General features: G+C 45.9%; 1 long non-coding RNA gene across 3 annotated transcripts in view; it reads left to right on the top strand.

The window, feature by feature from the left end:
• Positions 1–9,661, top strand: part of LOC118003611 — a 15,204-nt gene extending 5,543 nt beyond the window's left edge. The window contains exons 2-4 of one of the 3 annotated variants that reach the window (XR_004677367.1): positions 1,310–1,860; positions 4,600–4,659; positions 8,518–9,661. This is a non-coding gene — a long non-coding RNA (uncharacterized LOC118003611). Of the gene's footprint in view, positions 1–202; positions 1,861–4,599; positions 4,660–5,185; positions 6,109–8,517 lie in introns of those variants that run through there. The other 2 variants (XR_004677366.1, XR_004677368.1) reach the window with 2 other exon arrangements.
• Positions 9,662–10,969: the final 1,308 nt, after the last annotated feature.

Raw genomic sequence — 10,969 nt, 5'->3', positions numbered from 1 at the left:
TTATTTATTTATTTATTTATTTATTTATTTATTTATTTATTTATTTAAGATTTTATTTATTTATTTGACAGAGAAAGAGACAGCGAGAGAGGGAATACAAGCAGGGGGAGTAGAAGAGAAGCAGGCTGCCTGCAGAGCAGGGAGCCCCATGTGGGGCTCGATCCCAGGACCCTGGGATCATGACCCGAGCCGAAGGCAGACGCTTAGCAACTGAGCCCCCCAGGTGCCCCAGCAACTTGCATTCTTTCCCCATGCCTTTGAGATGTAAGTGCTCCAGCTGGTCTTCTCCGGGAACTCCTATCTGGGTCACCTCTTTGAAATATGAATTTCAGGGAGGAAATTCTTATGGCAAGGAAAACAAAAGGAGAAAAGGTGATTTGGAACTTTGGTGAATGCAAAAACTTAACTGTCTTCTCCACAAATACTAGTAAAAAGCTGTTGCCACAGGCCAGGCCACCTTAACTTATTCCATCTGCCAGAAGCACAATTTGGATCTAACTTCTTTTATAACCAGTGTTCTTTGTATTATTTTACCTGATTCATCACTAGAACTTTAGAATGGACTCTGTAACATCTCTGTTTGTGTCTGTCTGTAGGTTTATGTATGTTTCTCTCTATATATATGTTGTAAATGTGTGATATTTTCTACCTCCAGATAGTATGACTAAATTAACTGATAGACGAGCTCTATTTGATTCAAAGATAGCTAGTTAATAGGTAGGAGGGGCTAAGGTGCCTAACAATTACCCTATGGCATTAAATGTACCACACGTGGGATGGTTTACCGTTTAGGCCAGTAGGCTCAGCCCTGGCTGAATATTAGAGTCATTTGGTGGGGAGGGTCTTTAAACCATACCAATGACTGGGCCCCTCTCCCGAGATTCAAATTTAATTGGTCTGGTGGTGGGGAGGAGAAGCAGCATTGGTGTATTTAAAACACTCTCCATGTGACTGCAAATGAGAAAGCAGAGCTGAGAACCCCTGCTAATCAGGAAGGCCAGAGAGAGGGGCAGCAAACACAGGGCAAGAGTTTCTCCAAGGACTGGGTGACAGCTATGATTGTGCTTACTTAGAGAAATTCAATCTTAAGTCCTGGGAAGTAGAGCAAATGAATTAACTGTGCTCCCAGGGAAGAAAGGGTATGGAGTGGCTGGACCAGCTGAGATTCCAGAGCTCAGGAACCAATTTACTAAGGCAGTATCATTAGGGTAGCCCTCGAAGGTATCTAGTTCAGAGAGAGACCCGGAAATGTGGGACTATTCCAGTAGCCCTCAGGGCCTGACCTTTGTTTTTCTTCACTCCCTGGCAGTGGTTGGCTTGACTGGAGGAGCCATTCTCCAAGAGTCCGGAGGTGCCACAGAGGAGGGCCCTGGAAGGGGGCAAGACCATGGCATAGGGCAGACCAGGGAAAGAGAATCTGAATCTTTGGAATTGTGCCACCAGCATGAGAATCCTCCCATAGCGTGGAGAACATTGGGTCCAGATCTCAGAAGGCAGTTCGTCTCCCTGTGGCTTCTCTCCCAGGGCACGCTGCCCATGCCTCCACTAGATGAATCCCATCAAGATAGGGCTGGTTGTTCCCCAGTGTGTCCTCATTAGCATTGAAAGGCCCCCCAGCAGTTTGAGAGGGGCTCTTGTTCACCTTTGTACCCAAACCCAATGCTTAACACAGAGCCAGACATAATAGGTGTCCAAAAGGATGGGACCCACGACCCCAGTTTGCACGAGACTAAAGGGATGCCCTGAATGTGGAACTTCTCGTGCTAAAATGGAGACAGTCTTGGCAAGCTGGAACGTGTTGATCACCTGGAATCTGAATGGACAGTGCCAGTGACACCTCAGAAGCAAGATTCCAAACTGGTGAGTGGTTGGCTGTCCTAAGGCTTCAAAGCTGCCTTGGATAGTGTTGGCATACCCTGTCTGGGGGGTAGCTGTCTTCCTAAATGATGTCTCTGGCCTGGCATGAAGACCCTACCAAGGTCACTGATCCCACCCATTACTTCCCATTTCTTCTCACGCTGGAAAAGAAATTATTCCAACTCTATGGGTGTTGGGGGAGGGAGAAGGGGAAACAACAGCTTAAGTCAGAGGCTGAGAGTCTTCAGAGATAGATGGGATATTTACCTCTGCTTCTGAGAAGAGAGGGATGTCTGGAAAACAACATCTGGCTACAGAAATGGTACAGAAGAATGACACTGTACTAGGCACAGTACATAATAATTATCAAAATCATAGCTACTCTCTTTGAACACTTGTGTTGTGCCAGATGCTGTGGTAAAACATTTTTTTTTTAACATTTATTTGAAAAGTGTAGGAAACATAAAGAATTAAAATGTCCTTTAGTCCCAATTCTGAGATGGTAGGTGTGGTTACATAAAGTTAGACAGGAGAGTTCTCCTGCCTTCGCCTGGCCACCCAACGTGAACACAGTTTGGGGCAGGTCCTTCTTGACTTTGTCCAGGTAATGCAGATACATCCATGTCTGTGTCTCGGCAGGCATATCTTTACAAGTGGAATCAGCTGGTCTGAAACATTTAGTCTGCAACTGTTTATGTTTTGTTTTTAGTATATATGACAACCTTCTTTCCAGATCATTGGATATTGATCTTCTTTGTTCTTTTTACTTCTGCATAGCATCCAGTGTATGAATATGGCATAATTTTTCTACCTCTCCCTTATTGGTAATTTAATTATTTCAGGTGTCACTAATATAATCATTACAGTTACAATGCCACAATTAAGCATTTTTACATCTTTTTACATATGTGTACAAATCTTTCTGTTGAATACAGTCTTCTGAGTGGGGGTGTCTGGACCAGAATTCATCTACATTCTGATCTTCATAAGTATTACAAAATTAACATCTGAAAAAAATCCAAAATTACCAGTTTATATTTCCAACTCCACTTCTCTACAACCATGCCATTATTGGATGTTATCATTTTCAAAAAACCATTTGCCAGATCTATGAGTGGGAAGTGATATTTTCCTGAACATGCATTTTGCTGATCATCTTTTTGATCAGAATCTAAGCATCTCCTCATTTGTTCATTGGCCATTTAAATTTCTTCTTCTGTTCATATCCTCTAAAGGGCTTATGTTTTTCTTATAAATGTATTACAGATCTTTTTGTGTAAGACAAACACTTTGAGCACTATTATCTTACCTGTCTTACTATAGTTTTCATTTTTCAAATAACGTTTTAATTTGATTTGATAAAATCTGTTCATTCATTGCAGTTTTCTCTCCCTTCATTAGACTTTATGTGATGGTACCATTCTTGCTAAATTCTTCTCCCATATTCTTACTTTAAAATAAATGGTGCAAAGGGCCAGGAAAAATCTGTAGGACCTCAGAGATATCAGTAAATAGGGATTGAGTGACAAAGTGGAAAAAAGTGTCACAAAGACGGAATATAAATTTCATAGATGTTGCCAGGTAGAAACCTGGCCAGATTTTGTTATGGGGGAAGCATACATAAAGGAACCCTCCATTCTTTTCTCCCCTTCTCTATTCATTTTTGGGTTTGAAAACACTTATTTTGGAAAACCTGGCTTAATTGTTCTAGTTGTGAGCACCCTGCTTGCCCTCCCACAGGCTTCCGTAGCTGTTCTATCCCTGCCACGCCCTGGCAAGATAAAGCTGTAAAAAAGAAAAGAAAGAAAGAAAGAAAAAGATGGACAGGGCCATCCATGGTGGCAGAAAGTGAGTTTCTAGCCACTGAAGGTGTTTAAACCTCTTGATGGAGTTTTTAGAGAGAAAATGTGGTCCTAGGTTCTAGTGACCTGTAAGCCCACTTCTCACCCTGAGATACTCTGATTCTGGGATTCAGCAATGCACATATTAATGGGAAGGAATATCATATAATATGTTTGATAGTAGTAAAACTGGAAATCATAGAAGGGGAATTGGAGTATAGCAAGTTTTCACTGGAGTGCAAATCCCAGCAGGGAGGGAGGGTGCTGGTAGAGAGGGCAACAGGAGTCCTATTTTAGGAGTGTATGGATAGTACTTTTTACAGACCTAACACAAAGCTGGCATGAACGCAGGATCCAGGAGTGAAGGAAGACTTCAACCATCTGGCCATCAGCCTGAGTCTCAGGCAGCTAAAAACAGATAACGTCTTGTCTTGCCTTGCTGACAATTTCATCTCCAAAGGGAGAGAAAGCAAAGAGGAAAACTGGTTAATTGGGACCCAAAGAAATCTATCTGGGGTAGGAGAGAACAAGTCCCCAGAAGGCTGTGGCCCTTGTCGTGGAATCTGGAATCTGTCTACAAGAGAAGAGAAGCTGAGAGTGGAATGGGTAACATCATCCCCACATGACCCCAAAAGGGTCAGAGAGTGGAAGGCTGATTCTTACCCCCTGAAGGCCTTAAAAGATAACATTGGTTACAGGGCCAGGAGGCTCCCAATGCCATTCTGTCTATGTGATTAGAAATGACCCAAAAGAAAAAGGTGGAAAAGGCTCATAAAGAAACGACTCCAACCACCCCCAAAGAGGGGAGGAGTGTGTTAGTCAGCTTTCTCCAAAGAAACAGAATGAATGGGATGGACACACACACACACAGACACTTTTTTTTTTTTTTTTTTTTTTTAAGGAATTGGCTCACATGAAAGTCCTGAAATCCATAAAGCAAGCTAGCAGATTGGAGGTTCAGGTAAGAGTTGATTTTGCTGTCTTGAGTCCAAATTCTGCAGGGCTGCAGGTTAGAAACTCAGGCTGGGTTCTTAGGCTGCAGTCTTGAGAATTCCTTCTATTTTGGGGAACTTCATTCTTTGTCCTTAAGGCCTTCAACTGATTAGATGAGACCCATATACATTAAGGAAGCAAATCTGCTTTACTCAAAGTCTACTGACCTAAATGTTAATTTCATCTAAAAAAAAAAAAAAAACCCCACCTTCCTGGTGACATCAAGACTGGTATTTGACCAAACAACTGGGCCCCCGTAGCTTAGCCAAGTTGAAATATGAGTAACCATCCCAGGGAGCATATGGCCAAGGGCAAATCTGAGCACACTGCACTGCCATGCTCTGCTGTAGGATGAATCCCAGGAAGGCTAAGGTGGGCAATGGCTGTAGAGCCACCTAAAGACCATGGTGGGGACAGAGTGACAACTAGTGTGCAGCAGGCAGAAGGGGCACAGAGTATAGCAGAGCTCACACTTGTCTTCTTTCTTTACCAAGGAGAAATCTCTCCAACTTGCAGTAGATAAAACTTGAATGTATAAGAGACTGGAGACAAGAAGAGACCCAAGCACCTTTCAGTGGACAAGACCGGAAGTGGAGACCAGCTCAGCTCAGGGTGCTGGGTCTTCCTGGAGATGCTGGACTCCTGTCAGGATTTTAGAGAGCTCACAGGGAGCCAGAGGGAATCAGAGGGTTGCAGGCTAGTGTTCAGCTTTTCAGACAGGGAGCATACTGGATATAAATTGCCAGCCAATTTCTGAAATAAATTACAAGCCTCTGGTCTGAGCATTTAGAGATGAAGGGTTTGCAGAGGGAGAGCCAGCCTGGGGTAGCAGGTTGGAGATGTACCTCGCATCTGTGCATCTGTACTCCTGAGCACAGACTTGCCTTCACTCAGTCCCTACAGTATCCCTTTTGGAAGCTGAGCAGAGTCAGAGGCTAAGGGGCTTGCCCCGGATCCCACAGCTGCAAGTATGGGACTCCGAGCATTCGTGGAGTTCATGCTTTTTCTCATTCTCTATAGCAGGGCAGCAAACTATGGCCACAGGCTGAATCTGGCCCTCCAGCTCTTTCTGTATGTTCTGTGAGCTAAGAATGGATTTTTTAAATTGGGGGGGGGGGGTAACCAAGAAAAATGGGATTATATTTTTCAACATGTGAGCATGATATGAAATTCAAATTTCAGTGCCCAAAGTTTTATTGGGACACAGCCATGCCCTTGGTCTATCCTTTATGACTGCTTTTGTATGAGAACAGCAGTCAAATAGTTGTGACAGAGATTGTGTGACCTGCAGTGGCTAAATATTTCCTCTCGGTCCCTTTGCTGAAAAAGTTTGCTGAGCCCTGCTCTCCAGCCTCTGGGGCAGCTCCTATATTGGCAGCAACTGTCCTGCCAGAGAGAATCTATAGAAACGTCAGAACCTGGGAACCCAAAAGATGAGAAATGTTTTTCATGTTGGCCCAGCTTGAGTGAGATGACACCATGTGGCACGGGAAGGGGAGAGGACAAGGGGGCAGGATGAAAGATTCTGGGAGCTATTCTAGTCTTTTAGACAAAAGGCCCAGCTTTCAGTAGAGCCTTTGCAAAGTGTCTTGTGATAGTCATGGATCTAATACAGAAAATGTGAATCTGATGGTATCAATTAGATGCATGTGTCATTGCCTGGTCAACTGTTCCCACAGGATGGGATTAAGGACTTGTGGCCAATCTAAGGCCTCTAGTAATATAATATGTGGTGGGGCCATGTCTCTGAGCCTGTCCTATCTCACAATTACATTCAGTATTTGGATGAAGACACAGAGAGCATGTTTACCCAGTCCAGAGTAAAGTAAGTCTGGTGCATTAGCAGTTGAAGTCAGAAGACCAGGAATTTTGCATTAACAAGGAGATTACAAGATATAAAAGCATGAAAAAAGCAAATGCCGTTTTAAGGCTAAGAAGAGACGTATGGTGCCCAGGTCAAGGGAAACCCGGGACATGAAGTGTGTTGGCTAGATGTGCTAGGAGCATTGTGTCCTGTCCCGGGCATAACCCGTGGGAGAGATCTTTGCAAGCGAGATGACCAGTGAGAACATGGCCAGGCCTTGTGACAGGTCTGGAAACAGTGCTGCATGAGGAATAGGAGAAGGGCACCAGGAATATTTGGCTCGGGGAAGAGAACTTAAGTAGGGCGTTGCCTTAGTTGGCTTCCCCGGAAACAGACCCCCGAGACAAGGAGTGGGGCATGTGTTTTATTCAGGAAGTACAGAAAACCCTGGAAGGGGTGTGGAGAAGTGAGGCAAGGAAGGAAAGACAGCTAGGAAAGGGTGTGTTATCCAGCTGGTTCCCACTGCAGGGAACTGGGCTGCAAGCTTCGGAGAAACTCTGGGAACTGGTGTAGAGCACACATCTCAGGGATCCCATCCAAGGGGTGAGGGATACTGGGCGCTGACTGAGGGCTGTGCCCAGGGATCTACCCAAGGCTTGAGAGGGAGCCCACAGATTCGGAGAGCCACACTGGGAGCCGGAGGCTGTGTGGGCCTGGTACCAGCACATGCGCTGTGGGCTTCAGAACCATCCCCAGAGGTCTGAAGAGCTGTGATGTGGGTGAGAGTTAACAGGAAGCTCCTGTCACAGTCTGGCTATTGTGGACACTGCTGCTATGAACATATGTGGAATAATAGAAATAGTGCAGAGGATCACAGCGGAAAGGAGGGAAAGCTGAAAGGGAAGAAATCAGGGAGGGAGATAAACCATGAGAGACTCTTGATTCTGGGGAACAAACTGAGGGCTGCAGAAGGGGAGGTGGGGGGGGGATGGGGTAACTGGGTGACAGGCATTAAGGAGGGCACGTGATGTGATGAGCACTGGGTGTTCTACACAACTGATGAATTAATGAACACTCCATCAAAAACTAATGATGTACTATATGTTGGCTAATTGAATTTAAATAACAAAAAATAAAATGAATATTCATGGTGGGGGAAAAAAGAGAGTTAACAGGAAGCGAATCTGTGGTGAAGGGAAAGAAGCCTTTTCTAACCATTGTAACTCCATGACTTGGCGACATCACAAAGCAGTGCAGCCCCCCGCAGCAGGGCCTGAGGGGCCCAGTGTCGGAAAGGCTTTGGAAGCCTTCTGGCTTTGAGGGCGATGTTGACGATAATGACAGGCCATCCCTTTCCAGGTGCTAGACAGGCTAATTTTATGAATGAAATTCTAATGGGCTGTGGAGCACCGGGTAGTGGGTGAGAGAACCTGGCGGTGATGGCGAAGGGCAGGGGGTCAGTGAAATCACACCGTGCACACTGCGCCCCATGCCCCCTGGGGCCTGGGCCAGCCCTGGGGTGATGGGGGAACTACAAGCCAGCTCCAGTCCAGGGCTTTGATCCTCCCAATTCCCAGCATCCGTGTTGGCAAGCAGAATTGAAGGGGCCTTGAAATAAAACCTGAGTTCAAAAATAGCCCTTTGGGCAAAAGCATTAATGCAAGAGGCAGTCGGGGTCCTGCATGCTCCCCCCAGCGCAGTGGCCCCTCAGCTTCATTTCAGAGGCCTTGGGGCCCCGTACCACTCCATGCCTTCCCTCCCAGACCCTCTGAGCTGGAGTCAGCCGTTCACGACAGAGGCAGCTCATTATTTTACTGCAGTTGACTTGGAATCTGAAATCAATCGGGTATCAAATATGCCTTCCTCAGTTTGATACCGTTTTTCAAAGGTGCAATAACGTTCAGAAATGACACTGCATTTCCTAATTATGAAATTCTGTGGTTGCCGCTCCGTCTAGGATGACTTGGTTGCAGGGTTTTCTTTTTCTTTCTTTCTTTTCTTTTTTTTCCTTTTCTTTTTAAGGTTTAGCATACACCACGATTATTTTAAAATTGCTTTGGAAGAATGTATTTCATCAGTGAACTACGAGCGTGCTTATTACTGAAGTTTGGAGGCAATTTGAGAGGAAGGATAAATTAGCACAGAGACTCTGGAGGCCTGGGAAACATGCCCTCCCTCAGCCCCACCGCTTCCTTCTTACCACAGCTAAGAAAACTTTTCACTGCAAGGGCCTCCAGACTCTTTTGTCCCCCTCACCCATGGCACGCTGGTCAAGATGGCGAACGTGCTGGGGATGGGAAGGGGCTGCTGGGGGACTCCTGCCTGACACCAGCCCTGGGAAGCGGCTGGGAGGAAGGATGGAGAAGGTGTGAGAACCCCCTGGCTCCCTCGGGCCCCTCCGAGCTCCACAACCAAGAAGAGCCGCTACAGAGGCTGGAGCTCCCACTGAGCTGAGGCTTTCTTGGCTCAGGAACACGGGTGCCTCTGTGTGCGGTGGGACTGGAGAGTGAGTTCCCAACACTGAAAAAGTGGTTCAAAGCAAGTCATGGACACACAAAGGGCATCTTGAGTTTCAAAATCATTGCGTTGAACGAGAAAAGCCAAACAAAAATGGGCACATGCTTTCCGAGTGCACTGGTATCACTGTTATAGGATTCTAGAAGCTCACCTACTGGTGATAGATGTGGGAACAGTGGTGCCCCTTGAGACATTGATGGCAAAGGGGCAGGAGGAACATTCTGGGAAGATGGGAACATCCTCCATCCTGATTAGGGTGTTGTCACACGAGTATATAGGTTTGTCAACATTCATGGAAATGTATGTTTCAAAAAACATATCGTGGTGACTCGATACCACTTAGATGAATGCAGAGAGAGGCTGACAGCGAACTGTGGCCCACTCCGGACACTCTCCAGTTCCTCAGGCCTCTTAGGAAGGCACCATTTCATTGGTTTCTGTTGAGAAAGAGAGTTACGTGGCTGCCCATTCCTGCTTAGGGATCTGTCCTGTTACCTCAGCTAGAAGCCCAAGACCTCAATACTGCCCCCCACTCTCCAGGGAAGCGGCTTGGCTTTGTAAGTAATAGATTCAACCTAGAGCCCACAGCCTCCCCAGCTCAGCAAGGCAGCGACTGGCAGCGGAAGCACAAAGTCAAATGCTAGAGGACAGACGCAGGCCACACACCCGTGCCTCCCAGGGCTGGGGTGAAGGGAACCCCTCAATTCGTATGAGAGGACACTTCCCAAGGAACTTTGTTTTTCCTTTTCCTTTCTTTCTTCTTCTTTTTTTTTTTTTTTAACAAAGACCTCTTCACATTGGTGGATTATGAATATGCAGGAATGATGGTGTGAGACCACTCTGCATCTCTGAACTGAGGCCAGTTTAATTCCTAGGACTCCAGTCACTGGTACTTTTCCTGCATTTTCAGCAGCACCTGAAATAGATTTCACTTCATATGAAATGCAAAACACTGCAGAGTAGAAAGCTCACCCTGGTCTCTGATCCAGGCGAGTGTTCTCAAGCCTGGTGTTCATATATTTTTTTCTCCCTTTCTTCAAAATACTGCCTTGCTAAGCCCACAGATGGGGATCATAGGATAAGTAGATGCATAATATATTACCCAAAATATTCCACCAGGCATCTCCTCTTACAGGTCAGGAGGACTTGCAAATGGAGTCTTCTGGGGTCACTGCATTTCCATCCGAGAGAAATTCTCTCTCATAATTAAGATTATGTCAGCATTTCCATTACAGACCCCAGTGGTAAAATCCACTCTGAAGTGGAGCTTGGTTTTAAAGCTCTTGGTCTTGAAGAAAACTCCCCCGCTCTGACATTGGTTGTAGCACTCTTCCCCTTGGAAACTAGAGAAAGAAAAATGCACTGTGAGTGAGGAGCACAAGTGCTACACTGTTGGACAAGGGGTTGGGAAGAAGGGGTCTACCTGGGCCCCCATGGTCTCCCGGACAATGCCAAGTGCAAGGGGCAGAGTCTCCAAGTCTAAGCCAGTGTTCCTCAAACTGTCCCCTTAGATCCCCTACATCAGAATCACCTGGGCAGTGCCATTCCAAACGGATTTTTACTCTCTTCCAGCGCAGTCTACCTGCCCAAACCAGCCCCATCCAGTCAGAAATCGGGATGGGGCCTGGGAATCGGTCTTCTGTAACTAAGTTTCCCAGATGATTCATTTCCTCAGGGAAGTTGAAGCCTCCTAATCTAGGCTTTGCTCTTTTGTTGCTGGTGACCTTGGCCAAATATCTTCACCTCATTGTGCCTTTCACCCTCATTTATAAAATAACAGCTAACATTTATGTCAAGTATGTTCCAAGAGAGTCCTGTGATTTAGCTCATCTAATCCTCATAGTAGCCCTATGAAGTTGGCACTGTAGTTACCTCCATTTTTAGGATCGACATCGAGAGGTTAAGTAAGTTCCCCAAATCACACAGCTAGTCCAATGGCAGAGCTGGGCTTTGAACC

This window comes from Mirounga leonina, unplaced genomic scaffold (assembly GCF_011800145.1).
Source record: "Mirounga leonina isolate KUSES-001 unplaced genomic scaffold, KU_Mleo_1.0 Mir_91, whole genome shotgun sequence".
Lineage (NCBI taxonomy): Eukaryota > Metazoa > Chordata > Mammalia > Carnivora > Phocidae > Mirounga > Mirounga leonina.
This window is presented reverse-complemented; position numbering and strand designations above follow the sequence as displayed.